The sequence below is a fragment of the Pyrus communis genome, chromosome 5 (assembly GCF_963583255.1).
Source record: "Pyrus communis chromosome 5, drPyrComm1.1, whole genome shotgun sequence".
In the NCBI taxonomy this organism is placed as follows: domain Eukaryota; kingdom Viridiplantae; phylum Streptophyta; class Magnoliopsida; order Rosales; family Rosaceae; genus Pyrus; species Pyrus communis.
In genome coordinates, this window is record NC_084807.1 from 1,068,872 (window position 1) to 1,088,092 (window position 19,221).

At 40.7% G+C, this 19,221-nt stretch overlaps 1 pseudogene; it reads left to right on the top strand.

Annotated features, from left to right (window-relative positions):
* Positions 1-2,872: 2,872 nt before the first annotated feature.
* LOC137733500 (peptidyl-prolyl cis-trans isomerase FKBP42-like) lies at positions 2,873-18,103 on the top strand (annotated as a pseudogene).
* Positions 18,104-19,221: the final 1,118 nt, after the last annotated feature.

Sequence of the window (19,221 nt, forward strand, 5' to 3'; positions counted from 1 at the left end):
ATTGACTACTCATAAGTATCTCATAAGGCCTAAACAACTGCAAGCAAAAAACTCCCAAGATACATACTTTCATCCAAATCATCCACCGCAATGACAATACCACAACCTATATGTTGCTTCGGCTAAGATTAAAGCAAAAATTGAAACCCTAATCATTCACAAACATGCTTTTGGAATCAGAATAGAAAGGAAACTTGAAATTAGAGGATCATACAGAATTGGGCTGTGGATTGGGCTCGTTCTCGGAATCGCCCTCTTCCTCTTCCTCTTCAGATTGATCACCGAATAGGTTCTGCATCAAAACCCACTATCAAAAATTATACAAAAATCAATGCATTCACCGAAAAATCTCTAAAACCCACAAACCCCAAAAAAAAAAAAAAAAAAAAATCATACAAAAAACTCACCGTGCTCAGATATAATAATTAAGATTAAGGGGTTTATATGAGCAAGAACACAAACAAACTTGGAGATGTCATACAATCCAAACCCACTTCCAATATTAGGCATAACGAAATGAGGCCGTATCAGCCCAACCAGAACCTTCTCGATAACCTCCTTCACCGCAACCTATCAATTCCAACACAAAAATTGAGAAAATGTGCGAGTAAATTTGAGCTTGTGATTTTCTCTGAAACCAAACAGGGGCCTAGACAGATGCTGCGCGGGAAGACTTTCTAAAGGCGATCAAATTTGCACCTCAAGACAGTGCTATTGCAAGAGAGTTACGTCTTAAGGCTTTTTTTTCTTTTTTTTTTTTTTTTTTTTGGTCGAAACATCTTAAGCTCTTGAATTGTATGATAAATGAGGAAATTCATGTATTGAACTTGTTATAACCAGAAATGACAGATAAGTTTTGTAAATGCAAAGCTTGACAACGCTAGAAGTCTGGGAGAATGCTTATTTAATTGAAGAACCATAATCATGGCTATTAAATAGCCTTACATCAAAACAGAAAAGTAAACAGCAACCCACGATGTTACATGCCCTAGAATCGTGGTCATGACTAAGTCTTTAAACAGAAAATGCAAACTTATCCCTCAAGTATAGGAGGGTTATTAGCACGACTCAAACCCTAAAAACAAGGATCCTAACTCTAATAGTTAGGAACAACCCAACAACTTCATCGTCCTCCCTTAAACTGAATGCCATTGATATTTAGTTTATTCAGAATATTCGCAAACGCCTATCAAACCTCGCAGCTTCTGAAATGCTTCAAGCTTCAATGGTTTTGTCATGATATCCGCAACCTGCTCCTGGGTAGAGCACTGTAATAGCTCCACTACTTCATCTTTAATAAGATCTCGAAGAAAATGAAAGCGCACATCTATGTGCTTGCTCCGTCCGTGCATAACTTGCTAAGAAACAAAACTATGAATGTTCTTCTATAAAAAAAAAATTAAAAAAAAAAAAAAAAAAAAAAAGCAAGACTATGAATTGTGAGCTTAATGCTATCTCCAACTAAAAAGGTTACGTATAGTTCCGTCTAGAATTATAAAGAAATTATTTTTTTAATGATCAGAATTATGTCATATTCATATATCATCTTCAATTGAAATGATTAAATATAGCTCATTACTAATTTATTGGTTTTAATTTTACTCTTTAAATTTATTTACTACTTATATCATGTGGAAATAAAGTTATCAGGACATAATTTTTTAGATAGATAGAATGTGAGAAATTGAATTAAAATGAGTCAAGATAGTAAAAATTCATGTTTTAAAAATGGGTCCTGATTTACAATCTACAAACATAATGTATTTCTAAGGGTTCCGAATCTTTTTCAATTAAAATACCCACATATGCGTGTTTTCCAAATCATGTATTCAGATTAAGTAAAATATGGCCAAATCAGGCCATGTTTTTGTCTAAACAGAAAAGCATGATTTTCCTCGTGGGTTTTTGAGGTGCATGCGTCCACTTAGCTGTCAAGAAACCCAGAAAGGCGTTGATGCTGGGTTCCAAAATTGGGCTGCTCGGCAGGCCCAACATACCTAGCCTGATAGTCTTTTGGCTATCATTAGGTCTAGTGGGTCTCAATTTTTTTTGGCCCAACTCTTCATTGGAGTTGGGTTTTGTGGCATTTCATGCTAAAATTTTGACCTATGGCCTTATAACTATTTCCATTAAAGATGACCTGAAGGTTCACTCATTTAAGTCTCGAGAGTGATGTGAGACTATCATTTTTTTGGTCTATGACACGTGGAAAGGATAATCGGAATGTCCAAAGTCCATGGAGCGTAGGCCGGTAGGACAGGCTTAGGCCTAACAAAGATATTACTTGTCTCCATAAAGGAAATCCTAGTTAAGGTCAAATTAGAATATCTTAAGAATTAAGGCATCATGTGGCCTTGGAAATGATTGTGTGTTTAATTCCTCTGGGAGTAGAAGAAACATATTTGCCCCAAGATGTGTTTGACAAAATGCAGCAGAGAGAAATTGGCCAAAAATATAGGCCTAACCATTTACTTGATCCGCACCATTGAATGGAGATTCCTAAATCGGTTCCTGACTTTCTGCTTGTAGAAAATTGAGGAATGTTGCACCAGGGATGTGTTTACTTATGGACAAGAAGGTTTACTCTGCCTTATATCACTTCATTTTCCTGATTGGGGGTTCCTCAATAATTCTTTCCTAACTCAAAATGTTCAGACCTTCTTGTTGACTGGCACTTTTGGATGAGCAAGTTTGTGTTATGTGGATACTTTTGTAAGGATGATTGAGAAAGCACCGAAGTGGGAAATCACTCAAGTGGCACCTGGAATACTTCCAGCAGTTGGATTGGCTACAATTGCATTTTTCTTTGGGTAATACTTTTGTTCAGCACGTTTTGAGCTCAAAACAGATATTTGTTGCAACAGTGGAGCTAATGGAGCTTGCTCACCATGAACAACAAAATGGACTTTTACTTTCTTCCAAGGATTTACAGGACAGTGGCATCCGTAAGTCTTTCGGATTCATTCAGTCCACCAATACCCAACTGATTCTAGCAGTTTTTAGTGCTCCGCAATTTTTTGGATATGTACAACATACAACAATTTCTGTTCATATATCGCTTTTTGACATACTGCATGGGGAAATCTGTCAGCACATGAAGATTTTGAACGCGTTAGGTTTAAGTTGGACATTAAGGATTGGGTGTAGGAGTTTTGAGACCCTCTTGTCCCACATTAGGAAACAATATTTTTTCACTAGCCTTTATATAGGCTTATTCCTTCTCTTTAGTAATTAGAACTTGGACCATTTGGAAATGAATTGAAGGCTTGAACCTTATGGTTGTGTGGATTAGGCTTGAATATAATATAGCCTAAATACAATTAATATTAATTAATCAAGACAAGGGCCTTGGACCTTGGGGCCTTGGAATTTAAAATTAATTAGATTCATTAATTTTAATTTTCGGATTAAGTTTTTACTTAATTTATTAATTAAAAACGTTTTGATTAAAAGACACAACTATTAGAAAGAGTTGTATACTTTCAAATACACTGAACATGTATTTGAAAGGGTGTGAAACAGCCTATATATTTGCAATCACAGTATCCAAGTGAGATATTCTTTTCTTCCGTACGAAATTTCCAGAGAGTAGGCACACAAAGCAAATTCACTAGAATTCTAGAATCCAGTGCGGGTTTTAGAATTAGGTAGTTGAATCCTGGTCGAGCAGACGTTGTAGAACCACAAGCACAATAATAGGACGAAAATGTTGTTCGAATGACATAACTTTTACACTAGCCTCTACCTTCTGTGATCAAGTTAGTATCATTGATATTCTTATATTAGTTTCTGTATTTATTGTATAATTTCATTCTGCACATCAAATATTTTTGGTTAATAAAATATTAGAATTTCAAGTTCTGTTTATTTCTGTTATTTTTGTTTATTTCTGAATTGTTCTCCAACACTGGGCAATCCGTTTTGATAATTTTGACACAATTGACATGCAGCAAACTGCACTACAGACTTCTAGATTTACTGATAGAGGTTCCATGATTTGTTCTACAATTTGGAACAATATTCTAACTCTGATGGCCAATGGTGTTTTCTCCGCTTTCATGAGTGGCTTGACTAAAGCAATTTCCACTTTTACTTTATCTAGACATACAATTGATACTATGACGTTAGTTTGTCTAGTTGTCTCCGATTGCAACACTTGTGCTATAAAGTTTGTACTTGCAATTATTGTATCTTCTACTATATATTTTCTGGAGTACATGTTTACAAACACAATTGGTAGCCAAATGCTTCATGGACGAAAAATGCAGCACGCTTCTCCGTGGTGTGATGGCTTTCCTGTTATTATATGGGAGGTCTTCTTGATAGCTGCGTGCTGGATTTTAACAATGGCAGAAGAAGACTTCAGTTGGAACATCTTTGAAGGGAAACTCCTATCTAGTTGAGATTGCCCAAGCTGGTGCAAAATACGAAGTTATCTTTGAAACTATGCTGGCAGAAGAAAATGCAGCTATCACAATTGCTGCAATAAGATAATAGTTTTTTGGTGCCTTGACTATTGATCTACATGTTGATTTCTCACTGCCTTTCACTAGTAACCTTGATCCTTGGCCTGTATGGGATCCGGGAGATGCTTTAACTACCGTTATAAAGTTAATGCTCTGTTTTGAGTTCCAAGAGAACCATTTCTAGGTGCACCCTCAATTCTTGGTTCTGCAGCTACACCCCGTAAATCCTGCAGTTCATCCTACTTGTCTACCACCACAGCTGCTGGCCACAGGAGTCGGATTCTTCACCCTAGATGCAGGCTTCACCCTTATCAGGTGCTCTCTGTCAAAAGGATTGAGGCCGATATATGCAATCTCCTTGCTGCCCTTAGCTTTCTCCTTTGGTTAAAAAACGATGAAGTTGGAGCATGAGGAAATTTTGGTATTTTTGTTGTTGGGAGACCTTGAGTTCACAACCCACTCTCAAATGTCCCTTGTTGAGTTCTCAGATGGTGCTCAGGCTCGTGTTGTGCTTGAACCTAGAGAAACTAAAGGCTTTACTCTAATTAGGATCGTTACAAAGGATGACTCAAGCAACGATATTTACTCAACATGAGAAGTTTATACAAAGAGCTGGTTTTTATTCAAGTATTCATTCTTACATAGAATACACACATATCTAAAGGCCTAGGAGGAACTTTCCAGAACCTCACCTAAAACTGTACGGAGACAAGAGGGATCGTTCTCTTTTGTCCGTTACATAAGATAAGGAGGAATCACCTCTACATCACAATCAACAATACTTTACGTTATACTCAAACTATTCTAGATAAGATTCCTTACTTTACAACACACCGAATGTTATTCTAGTGGTGACAACTTATTGTCTAACAACATGATGTTGGATAATTGGTGTTAGAACAGTAAAATTGTAAATTATTAGCTAATGGAAAAATACATGATCAGAAGGGTAAGAGGGTAAGAAAAATATAGAACGCAAGAGAGTATTTTGAGTTGAGTGTTTAGACTGAGACTTTATTTCTAAGTATACATATTCATTAAAGCATTTTTCATAGCAAAAAGAGTTGAGTGGGGACATCTGCCCCCATTTGGCATATGATGCCTCTGTTTATGTAGAAATGTGTTAAATGAATAGGTAGTTACCATAAATATGTTTCTTAATACGCAAACCATTTATTTATTTCATCTATTTAGATACATAATCAAATTACGATTCGAAATCACTTTTTATAAAAACTCTTTTAATAAAAATTATTATAAAAATATGCAATTATATATTAAATGGTTTTAGGATAATAAATATCCCCGAGTTCAAAACAACTAATCTTCTCTGTTAAGTAAAAGGACAGGTGTCACAAGGATAGTGTAGGAAGAGCGTGGGCAAGGGCATTCTGGGCACATCCAATCTTCTCTTCCCGTCTGTATCTCATCATACAAGTCACCCCCGCTTTTTCCTTTTTCTATTTTCCGTCTTCTGTTTGTTTCCCGGGAAAATTCCAAGCAAAACGAAACCCTTCTTAATTTTTGGTTTGGAATTCGAACGCAATTGCATTAAATTTTTGATCGAGTTGGACAGAAGGAACGCATGAAGATGTTTTCTTACCCTTTTCTACTTAGTTTCTTCAAGAACAATTCATCTTTAGGTCATTATCAAGCCGGAAACTTATTGTTTTTATTTACGAATTGATAAGATTTTGGAGATAATTTGTGTATCGAGAAGGAATGCAATAGTTGGATACTATGACTACTGCTTCCAGTACACCGATTCATCATTCCTCCATCTTTTTTATGTTGAGTAACTCAGAAATCCTGTGTTCCAAAACTCGTGTAGTATAAGTGGGGATGGCAGCTATGTAGTCCCTGTATAATGTGCAGGGGAAGAAGATTGTCGTTCCCCTCTGTGTATGAGTGAATTATAATTCCTATAGGGTAGTACAATTCCTATAGGGTCGTTCCCATATTTATGGGGCACTATAATTCCTATAGGGTTGTACAATCCATGTGAGCCTTGGAATGGGCCATCACAGACTCACAATATAGACTACTACACATCTTCTCATCTTGCTTGTAGGTCACCATGGTGAAAATGAAACAGTAACTGAAGACGCTACCCTCGTTCGTGGGGAACCTACTCAAGATGCTAAAGGCCCTCCAAAAATTGATTCCAAGGCAGAAATCCTTCACGAGAAAGTTACAAAGCAAATCATTAAGGAAGGTCCTGGTCAAATACCATCCAAGTATTCAACATGCTTCTGTATGACACGCCCCGACCCCGAGGTCCTAGGGACATCGAGATGGTCACGTGCTGGCCGACACCCGAAGGGTGATGAAAGCCATTTAATTTAAACAAAAACTAAGAAAATAAACTAAAGTAAGCAATAAAGGCTAAAAACACAAATAAGAGTTCAACTTCTAAATATTGAAATTAGGTAAACACATAGCACGTCCAGAGCATAAGTCTAATACAGAGTACAAACATAACTAAGATCAAGAAGTGCTATTACAATATATGGTGAAGCGGAGCGAATACGACACAAATCACTGGTAGGGGAACGCCTCGTAGCTCAAGTCGTAATCCTCGTTCCTAGGTCCTGAAGGGGGCGCAAAACAAAGGTGAGTGGACCAAGTTTATATATACAATAATAGTAAAACAGTTATCAACATACTAACCCCCAGGTTTTATGAAAACATAAGTATAATGAGAAACATAGGTTTTCCGAAATCTAGCATGTCGTGCAATGTCTCAAATCATAAATCGTATAAATAATAAACACTAGTGAATGTCCGATATAACACTTTAGGCCCCATGCCGACTTCCCGTTTCTGAGCAGACAGTCAGAGGAAAATGCACTTCAGGCCCCTTGCCAGCTCCCCGTCTCTGAGCAGACAGTCAGAGGAAAACACACTCCAGGCCCTATGCCAACACCAAACCGTCGCCCAGGACGGACCGGATCTATCCCTACGTCCCGTAGCGGAAAGGACCACTAGGTAAGTACAAAACCGGTGAACATACATATATTGAAAATCAACTTCATAGTATAAAGTCATCCATCATCTATACTATAAAGAAATGTTCTAAACATGTTCTAAATATCATATCGTCATCCATCAGATATTCTATAAGAACATGGGTTATAGGAAAAATAGTAATAATTCAAACTAGCCTTAGTAAGCATGTTATCTCAAAACGTTTCATAAAACATAATCGTAAAGTCATGCTTTTCTGTGTATGCAATTCTACCATTAAAACATGCATTTTTGGAAAGGGTCCACTCATCGTACACCGATGGTGCAAGCCGTACCAAACAAGAATAACGAAATCACCGCTAAGAATCGCACCTAAACACACAATTGAGTACTTTCAGTCAAACTCTACTCAAACGATTGAATTTGAGAAAACGGACATCGGAAACGGGTTTAGAACGTCGAAATTAGCCTAGGAGGGTCCCCGCACGAAACTCAAAAAGTCAACGGTCAAAGGCAACGTTGACTGTTGACTAGTCAAAGTCAAAAGTCAACGTTGACCGTTGACCCAGTCAACGGTCAACGGGTCAAAGTCAACATTTCAGAGTCAATGGGTCACGGGTCACGGGTCACTGGGTTTTGGGTTAGGGTTTTGGGCTTTGGGTAATTGGGTTTAGGTTTTTAGGTGGGTTGGGTTGGGCTTGAACCCATACGGCCCAAAGGCCACAACAGAAAGGGTGATGGGTTTTGGGCTAACAGGCCCTAAGGCCTTTTGGGTTTTTAAATGAAATAAACTAAAAATAAAAAAAGGAAAGGGTGAGGGTATTGGGCCAAATACCCAAATCAGGCCTAAGGCCCGTGGGTGTGGGAGATGGCCCGAAGGCCTGGGTGCCTGGAGAAGAACACCGGAGCTTCCATAGCTCTGGCCGACGCCAAACCTACAACCTAGACCCCGATCTAGGTACCAAAATGAAGCACTAGACGAGATGAGTAGTTTTATACCTTGGGTTCACCGTGAAACGGCCTGTGGTGGCAGGAAATTCCCTCGGAAAACACACACTCGCCGAAAAATTTGGGTGAGCCTTCACCCGTGCCAAAAACTCTCCAAAACCTTGAAAATTCATAAACCCAACTCAGTAACCACATTTAACCAACATCTAACTTGACTAAAAAAAGAAGAAACCATGCTTACCCAACCGGAAAAATCACAAAACTCGCCGGAGGTGTTCGTATCCTCCTGGCACCGTGAGCAAGAGTGAGAGAGAGAGATAGAGGGATGCAGTTGAACGGCGACGATGGTGACTCTCCCTGAGCTGGTGAAACTGTGGGTGTGTGTGTGTCTTTCACGTGGAAGAAGAGGGAGAGAAATGGGAGAGTTTTCGAAAGAGAGAGAGAGAGAGAGGAAAATGTGCAGACAAAATAAAACAAAAGAAAGGAAAAAGAAGAAAGAAGAAAGGTGGGACACGACAGGGAGGGGGACAAAAGAGAAAAAGGGAAATGGGTTAGGGTGCTGCCACGTGGCAGCCTAGGGATAGAGTACTAATTTAAATTTTCAGATCTTGATTGTGTGACAAAAATGAGGACTAAAGTGATAATTCTATAAATTTTTAGGGAGAATTACAAAATTATCCTTATAAGCAGGGGCGGGTATAACAATCTACCCCCTTATAGAAATTTCGTCCTCGAAATTTACAACCTTAAGTAAATAAAAACGGATACTGATTTCTCATCAAGTCTTCCATTTCCCACGTCGCTTCTTCAACAGCGTGGTTCCTCCAAAGAACTTTCACCAACGAAATGACCTTGTTTCTCAACACCTTATCCTGCCGATCAAGGATAGCCACGGGTTCCTCCACGTAACTAACGTCCTGATTTATCTCCAGTGGCTCCACTTGAATAATATGTGAGGGATCTGGTACATATTTCCGAAGCATAAAAACATGGAAAACGTTGTGAATCATCGACAACTCCGGTGGTAGCTCCAAATGGTAAGCAACTGCACCAATTCTCTCAGTAATCTGATAAGGACCGACATATCGAGGACTCAACTTTCCTCGCTTACCAAAACGAACAAACCCTTTCCAGGGAGACAACTTCAAAAACACAAAGTCCCCGACCTTATACTCACAATCCTTGGAATGTTTGTACGCAATGCTCTTCTGTCGATCCTGCGCTGTCTTTAGATTTCTTTTAATCAGCTGGATGTTAGCATTTGTGGTGTCCACAATCTCTGGTCCCACTAACACCCGTTCGCCGACCTCTGTCCAACACAACGGCGTCCGACACACTTTTCCATACAAAGCTTCAAAAGGTGCCATACCGATGCTCGAATGATAGCTGTTATTGTATGCAAATTCAGCCAACGGTAGGTAGCTATCCCAATTACCCTTCCACTGGAGGACAGACACTCTCAACATATCCTCCAACGTCTGAATTGTCCGCTCAGACTGATCATCAGTTTGTGGATGATAAACAGTGCTGAACAGCAACTGAGTACCCATGGCCGTATTAAAGGCTTTCCAAAACCTGGAAGTAAACCTGGGATCTCTGTCTGAAACAATGGATACGGGTACACCATGAAGTCTGACAATATTATCGATGAATAACTTCGATAACTTTTCCAATGAATAAGTCTGTCGAACCGGCAAGAAATGAACGGTCTTAGTGAGTCGATCCACAATCACCCAAATGCCGTCCAGTCTCACCTGTGTCCTCGGCAACCCATACACAAAATCCGTGGTGATGTCTTCCCACTTCCAAGCTGGTATCGGAAGATTCTGCATTAGTCCTCCAGGCCTTTGCCTCTCGGCCTTTACCTGCTGGCAAATGATGCATCTACTCACATAATCCGCCACATCCCGCTTCATTCCAACCCAGTTATAGAATGGATGGATAGTGCGATATAATTTGGTACTTCCTGGATACATGGCATATGCTGAAAGGTGCGCTTCATCCAGAATCTCCTTTTTCACCGCTTCATTATCCTGAGGCACGTACAGCCTGTTTCCCAACATCAAGGCTTCATCCTTCCGAATGCTAAATTCTTTCCTTTTTCCTTATGAAATCAAACCCTTTATGACCGCACACTCCGGATCAAGTTTCTGAGCTTCTATAACCATGTCCACCAAAATAGGTCTAACTTGGAAGTGTGCCAACCAAGCTCCCTAATCACCCTCGTTCACTACAACGCCCGTTTCTCGAAGAGAAAATAGTAGCGGAACATGGATAGCTCTAAGGGATGTAAGTTGTCCATGGTATTTCCGACTGAGTGCATCCGCTACTACATTGGCATGTCCGAGATGATATTCGATCGTGCAGTTATAGTCACTGATGAGCTCGATCCACCTTCTTTGCCTCAAATTCAAGTATTTCTGCGTAAAGATATACTTGAGGCTCTTATGATCGGTGAAGATGCGGCACTTCTCACCGTACAAATAATGTCTCCAGATCTTCAGAGCGAACATAACTGCACCAAGTTCCAAATCATAAGTACGGTAGTTTCTTTCGTGGGTCTTAAGCTGTCTGGAAGCATAAGCAATGACTCTCTCATGCTGCATCAGTACACAACCCAAACCTGAACTAGATGCATCCGTGTAGATTTCAAACTCACCGCTATCATCTGGAAGAACAAGAACGGGAGCTTGAGTGAGACGTCGTTTCAGCTCCTGAAAACTCCGCTCACAATCTTCATCCCACTTAAACTTAACCTCCTTCCGAGTCAACTTGCTCAAAGGCAAGGCAATTGCTGAAAAACCCTGCACAAAACGTTGGTAATAGCCAGCCAGACCTAGGAAACTTCTCACCTCTGTAACATTCCTCGGTTGCTCCCATGTAGTTATTGCCGACACTTTCTGAGGATCTACACTAATTCCTTCAGCAGATACCACATGTCCGAGAAAGCTGATCTGGTTAAGCCAAAACTGACACTTGGTGAACTTAGCATACAGCTGCTGACTTCTCAACCTTTCCAGCACCAACCTTAAATGTTTCCTGTGTTCGTCAACATCTTTGGAATAAATCAGAATGTCATCGATGAACACAATCACAAACTAGTCCAGATATGGTCTGAAGAATCTGTTCATCAAATCCATGAACGCTGCAGGAGCATTCGTCAATCCGAAGGGCATGACACAAAATTCAAAGTGTCCATACCTAGTACGGAAGGCAGTCTTTGGTACATCTTCCTCTCGAATTAGCAGCTGATGATAACCTAAACGAAGATCGATCTTAGAAAACACCTGAGCGCCTTTCAGCTGGTTAAACAGATCATCGATCCGAGGCAGAGGATAATGATTCTTCACCATCACCCGGTTCAGCTACCGGTAGTCGATGCAAAGTCTCATCGAACCATCCTTCTTTTTAACAAAAAGAACAGGAGCACCCCAAGGAGACATGCTGGGTTGGATATAACCTTTATCCACTAACTCCTGAAGTTGAAGCTTCAATTCCCTCAACTCTGCTGGTGTCATTCGATAAGGTGGTAACGAAATAGGGTCTGTACATGGAAGTAAATCGATGGTGAATTCAATTTCCCTCGCATGTGGTAACCCTGGTAAATCTTCCGGAAAAACATCGGTGAATCTCTTCACCACTGGTACATCTTTAGGACTTAACGAAGGTTTATCCCTCGTCACTACGTGGGCCAGAAACCCTACACATCCCTTAGACAACAACTTAGAAGCGCGGATAGCAGAAATAATACTATTAGGAAGGATTCGTCGCTCACCCTAAAATGTGATCGACAGTCGTCCAGGTCGATTGAACGTCACAGATTTCTCCCAACACGCGACATAAGCACGATGCCTGGAGAGCCAATCCATTCCCAAGATAACATTGAACTCCACCAGATTGAAAGGAACCAGGTTAGCTTCCATTGTTTCCCCTTCCACCACTACCGGGCAACCTCTATACTCCCACTGTGCACAAAACAGATCTCCATGCGGCATTTGTACAAGCATATCATAGCCAAGCGGTGTAGGTTGCGAATTTAGATTCGGTGCAAATGAGGAAGACACAAATGAAAAAGTAGCGCCTGAATCAATTAGGACTCTCGCCTAATTACCACAAATAAGTAACGTACCAGTAATAACTTGAGGGTCCTGATCAGCCTCCTGCTGAGTCATATCATTGATACGTCCATGAAACTGGGGTCTTACTCCACCGTCACGGCCACCTCGAGCCCTAAAACCTCGGTTGTTACGGCCTGCTCGATTTCCTTGAGGGCGGCTACCTGATGCTGTACCAAACTGCTGTGGCTGCCTCTGAGTGGAAAATTGAGTATTTTGGCTTCCACTCCCACTGTCACTTCGAGTGTAGTTGCCGCCATAACTAGAGCTCGGGTTACTCCCTCCACTGTAACTCGGCGCAGAAGCATAACTCTCGGCGGGTCGCTCAGATGGGCAATATCTGGCAATATGTCCCGTGCCTCCACACATGTGGCACGTGATGGGGGATCTGAAGTGACTGAAGGATCGTCTCCCAGATTCATTGCCTGAGCCTTTGCTAAAAGAACCTGAACCCTGGCCTTGACGTTTGAAGGAATGAGAATGTCGAGGGCCAGCATAATTAGATGAACTAGCAGCTTCTCTCATGCTCCGAGATCGAAACCCACGACCCCTCTGGTTCTGGTACCGAGGTCGGTCTTGATACCTTGGTGGTCCCTGAAACTGTAACTGCGCCTGCGCCTGCGCCTGATGCTGAGTCTCCCACCTAGACTGTTCAATTCTCAAGCAAGTCTCAATCATCTCCTCGTAACTCATGTGCCTTATTGCTGCCACTGGTTCACGATATTCAGGATTCAAGCAAATCAGTAACTGAACCATCTTTTCACCCGGGTTTTCATAAGTCCCTGCATGATGTCTCGACAGGCGCCGAAAAGTACAGTCTACCTCCATGATACTCAAATCGCCCTGGTGAAACTCCAAGAATTGTTGCCTCATCCTTAGCTGATAACTGGGACTCAAGAAATAATCGCTGAAAGTCCTTCGGAAGTCAACCCAATTCATTGGATCATTAGGTAGACGAGGCCTCACTGATTTCCACCAACGTTTAGCATCTTCTTTCAGAAAATACGTTGCAATATCCACCCATTCACCTTGCGGGCATCTCATGCTCTCCAAAGTGTCATCCACCTGTTCTAGCCACTCCTTAGCCTCCGGACAAGCCCCAACTGCATAAAGGTCCGGAATACCGTGACTACGAGCAATCTCGATATACGTGCGACTCGGTCGATTAGTGAAAGCATTCTGTATAGCATTAGTCAACTGTTGAATTCCTCCCCCTAAACCAAAACGGGTTCGACGAGGCACATTCCCACCAGTGGGATCCATAATTCTGAAAAAAGGCAAGAAAGATTTAGAATAACTAAAGATTAAGAATGTAATGAGAATTATGACTACCAAATGGTGGAATGAAATCCTAAGTATGCTCTGAACTAACCATGCTATGATACCAATCTGACACGCCCCGACCCCGAGGTCCTAGGAACATCGAGATGGTCACGTGCTGGCCGACACCCGAAGGGTGACGAAAACCATTTAATTTAAACAAAAACTAAGAAAATAAACTAAAGTAAGCAATAAAGGCTAAAAACACAAATAAGAGTTCAACTTCTAAATATTGAAATTAGGTAAACACACAGCACGTCCAGTGCATAAGTCTAATACAGAGTACAAACAGAACTAAGATCAAGAAGTGCTATTACAATATATGGTGAAACGGAGCGAATACGACACAAATCACTGGTAGGGGAACGCCTCGTAGCTCAAGTCGTAATCCTCGTTCCTAGGTCCTGAAGGGGGCGCAAAACAAAGGTGAGTGGACCAAGTTTATATATACAATAATAGTAAAACAGTTATCAACATACTAACCCCCAGGTTTTATGAAAACATAAGTATAATGAGAAACATAGGTTTTCTGAAATCTAGCATGTCGTGCAATGTCTCAAATCATAAATCGCATAAATAATAAACACTAGTGAATGTACTTCAGGCCCCTTGCCGACTCCCCGTCTCTGAGCAGACAGTCAGAGGAAAATGCACTTCAGGCCCCTTGCCAGCTCCCCGTCTCTGAGCAGACAGTCAGAGGAAAACACACTCCAGGCCCTATGCCAACACCAAACCGTCGCCCAGGACGGACCGGATCTATCCTTACGTCCCGTAGCGGAAAGGACCACTAGGTAAGTACAAAACCGGTGAACATACATATATTGAAAATCAACTTCATAGTATAAAGTCATCCATCATCTATACTATAAAGAAGTGTTCTAAACATGTTCTAAATATCATATCGTCATCCATCAGATATTCTATAAGAACATGGGTTATAGGAAAAATAGTAATAATTCAAATTAGCCTTAGTAAGCATGTTATCTCAAAACGTTTCATAAAACATAATCGTAAAGTCATGCTTTTTTGTGTATGCAATTCTACCATTAAAACATGCATTTTTAGAAAGGGTCCACTCACCGTACACCGATGGTGCAAGCCGTACCAAACAGGAATAACGGAATCACCGCTAAGAATCGCACCTAAACACACAATTGAGTACTTTCAGTGAAACTCTACTCAAACGATTGAATTTGAGAAAACGGACATCGGAAACGGGTTTAGAACGTCGAAATTAGCCTAGGAGGATCCCCGCACGAAAACTCAAAAAGTCAACGGTCAAAGGCAACGTTGACCGTTGACTAGTCAAAGTCAAAAGTCAACATTGACCGTTGATCCAGTTAACGGTCAACGGGTCAAAGTCAACATGTCAGAGTCGACGGGTTAACGGGTCACTGGGTTTTGGGTTAGGGTTTTGGGCTTTGGGTAATTGGGTTTAGGTTTTTAGGTGGGTTGGGTTGGGCTTGAACCCATACGGCCCAAAGGCCCACAACAGAAAGGGTGATGGGTTTTGGGCTAACAGGCCCTAAGGCCTTTTGGGTTTTTAAATGAAATAAACTAAAAATAAAAAAAGGAAAGAGTGAAGGTATTGGGCCAAAGACCCAAATCAGGCCTAAGGCCCGTGGGTGTGGGAGATGGCCTGAAGGCCTGGGTGCCCGGAAAAGAACACCGGAGCTTCCATAGCTCCGGCCGACGCCAAACCTACAACCTAGACCCTGATCTAGGTACCAAAATGAAGCACTAGACGAGAGGAGTAGTTTTATACCTTGGGTTCGCCGTGAAACGGCCTGTGGTGGCCGGAAATTCCCTCGGAAAACACACACTCGCCGGAAAATTTGGGTGAGCCTTCACCCGTGCCAAAAACTCTCCAAACCTTGAAAATTCATGAACCCAACTCAGTAACCACATTTAACCAACATCTAACTTGACTAAAAAGGAAGAAACCATGCTTACCCAACCGGAAAAATCACAAAACTCGCCGGAAGTGTTCGTATCCTCCTGGCGCCGTGAGCAAGGGAGAGAGAGAGATAGAGGGATGCAGTTGAACGATGACGATGGTGACTCTCCCTGAGCTGGTGAAACTGTGGGTGTGTGTGTCTTTCACGGGGAAGAAGAGGGAGAGAAATGGGAGAGTTTTCGAAAGAGAGAGAGAGAGGAAAAGGTGCAGACAAAACAAAACAAAAGAAAGGAAAAAGAAGAAAGAAGAAAGGTGGGACACGGCAGGGAGGGGGACAAAAGAGAAACAGGGAAGTGGGTTAGGGTGCTGCCACGTGGCAGCCTAGGGATAGAGTACTAATTTAAATTTTTAGATCTTGATTGTGTGACAAAAATGAGGACTAAAGTGATAATTCTATAAATTTTTAAGGAGAATTACAGAATTATCCTTATAAGCAGGGGCGGGTATAACACTGTAAGTGTCAAGTGGTTTCCTTTTTGGCAGTGCTGTGCTGCATGCATTAGTTGAAACCCCAATAATTGTTATGTGTGCATGTATATGTTAGCATAGGAGTAAGACATGAATGAGCTTGTGGCTTGCAAACAGACAAACACAACATCAACGTTCAGAGAGTTGTGGATGTACCATTCGTATAGGAGAATTAATTGTGCATGCATTAAAATTTATAAAAGGGATGCCTAAGATACATGTAGAAAGGTCTTGCAGTGAATTTTTACTCTGGTTCTTTCAATCACTGAGTGGTTGGCATATGCGTGGGCATGGGCTGAAAGCATGGGACACAAGTTTGAAGGCACATGGGATGAACAACGACCACTTGAAATGATTTTAGGAAAAGGTATTAGCCTTGTCAAGTAGTCTGTTACTTTGGATATATACAACATATATGCAAACAAGTTCTGTTCCTCATTCAGTCTGCAATTAGTTTTGTCATTTCTTTATTGCTTTTATTCTCTGTAAGTACTTATCATTTCAGATGATTTGGGTCCATAAGCATTTAAGCATTACCTAGTGGTATTAAATGCAATGGACTTCTTATTAGTAGTATATTTTTGTTACTGCAACAGAGAGAAAAGAAATGACTGGCTTGGCTATTGGGGTGTCCAGCATGAAGTCTTGAGAGCGTGCGCTATTACATGTAGGCTGGGAGTTAGGGTATGGGAAAGAAGGGAGCTTTTCTTTTCCAAATGTTCCACCAGTGGCAGATATATCATATGAAGTTGAGCTTATTGGATTTGATGAAACCAAAGAAGTAAGTTGCTCACTTGCTTTCAAATGTCTTCCCAACTAGTTACCAACGGAAGTTTCAGAATCTCTCTACCAGGGATTTGCTTCGGTAATACAGTAACATGTATATTTATGGGTTCTGCCTTTCATAGGGGAAAGCTCGTAGTGACATGACTGTGGAGGAAAGGATTGGAGCAGCAGATAGAAGAAAGATGGATGGAAATGCTTTATTTAAAGAGACATGTCATTGACTGAGGAGGCAATGCACCAGTATGAAATGGTTACGCATCATGTTCCAGTTGTTTGGGAAGTACAGGGACATGTCATTGGCTGTTAAAAATCCATGCCACCTTCACATGGCAGCGTCTTTTATAAAGCTCAAGCGTTATGAAGAAGCCATTGGACAATCCAGTATTGTAAGTATGCTGTTATCACAAGAAAGTCATCAAATTTCATGTGTCCAGCGGTTGTGGTATTCATCATTAGATACTAGAAAGTTGGGTTTGTAGGCTTATTTGGGAGTGTAACTGCATCCCAACAAGTTTGAATCTTCATTCACTTTAACCTGCTATTTTGGATTGCCGTATAAAATGAAAATGCTCTTAGTATGGACCAGCGAAAAGTTTGTAGGCTCATGGGCACCGTTCTTCATTCAATAGTCGAATTTTAGTTCCTACGCGACTCATGATCTCTTTGTAAGGGCACGCAAATTTGCGCAGACAGAGCTTGGGCAGATAGATGTTGCGCGGGAAGACTTTCTAAGGGCACGCAAATTTGCACCTCAATACAAAGCTATTGCAAGAGAGTTACGTTTGCTTGCTGAACACGACAAGGCTGTTTATCAGAAACAAAAAGAAATCTGCCAGGGAATTTTGGGACCAACCCCAGAACCTAAACCCAAACGGGATAATTGGTTGATCATCTTTTGGCACTGGTTGTTGTCATTGTTCTGTCGTCTTCTTAGGCGCGAAAGGCATAAAGATGAGGAGTCAAAGATCCTAAGCTTTTGAACAAATGTATGATAAATGAGGAAATTCGTGTATTGAACTTGCTAATAAACAAAACTGAATTGTGACCCTGAAGGTTCACTCATTTACGTATCGGGAGGGAGTTTAGTGTTAGAACCAATCAAATAACAATATTGCACAGTTTATATTGAAATATATATTGCAGGGTATAACTAACCAAATGTTTTTAGTTTGTTCCAAGATCCATCTTTGACACTTAATATATACCCGAATACATCTCAAGTCGAAGGCCCAAGATCTAAGATTTGGCCCAATTCCTTTCAAACAGTAAGTGAGGGTACTCAGTTATAAAGAGGGATTGGTGTATGTTTATGGGGGATGTGGGATAATGGTCCCCCACAAGTTCCAACATTTAGATGCCAATAGTTTTAGCCGGGAACGAACAAACAGTGATCAAATTTAGTGGTGTAAATTGTTAGCAGTGGCGGAGTCATAAATTTATAATGATGGGGTCAAAAAATTTAACATGCTTCCATTTACGATTGCCCACGACGTGTTCTTATATTTTGGAAACATTGTATCACAACAACGATATCAATAAAATCAAATACATCATTCTCAATGTATACAACCAAACCATCCTTTAACCATTCATCACCTGTCTCATTACGATGTGGATTCTTCACAATAGTCATCACCAAAAAAGCTCTTTCAACAGAAGCAGTTGCAACAGGTCAAATTTTCAATCTCAATGTCGGGGGTCAGAAGCGCCGTAGTTGATCTGAACCGAAAGAATTTTCATGAAAAGTTTCGTCACGTATCTTTCAATTTTTATATTGATTTGTCGAAATGGGAAGTGCCAACATCCTTGCTAAAAGCAAACAAGATACGAACTTTTCTTTTTCTTCAGCAACGACTTTGGCGTGATCAACAAAGTTCCTCACGTAATGCATTTTATACTGCAATTGTTTCAAGTTTTAAGTCATTACGGATGTTGAGTCTCAATACATTAGGAATTACAACATTACCTAATTGTCTTAAAAAAGTGAAACATTTGAGATATCTTGATCTTAGTGGTAATCTGATGGAGAGACTTCCAGATTGGATAGTTGGACTTTCGAATTTGGAAACACTAGATCTCAGTGGTGTGATAGGCTTGTGGAATTGCCTAGAGACATTAAAAAAATGATCAACTTAAGGCATCTCATGTTGAATGGGTGTGGTAGATGACGAAACACATAATAGATTTGTTTTGA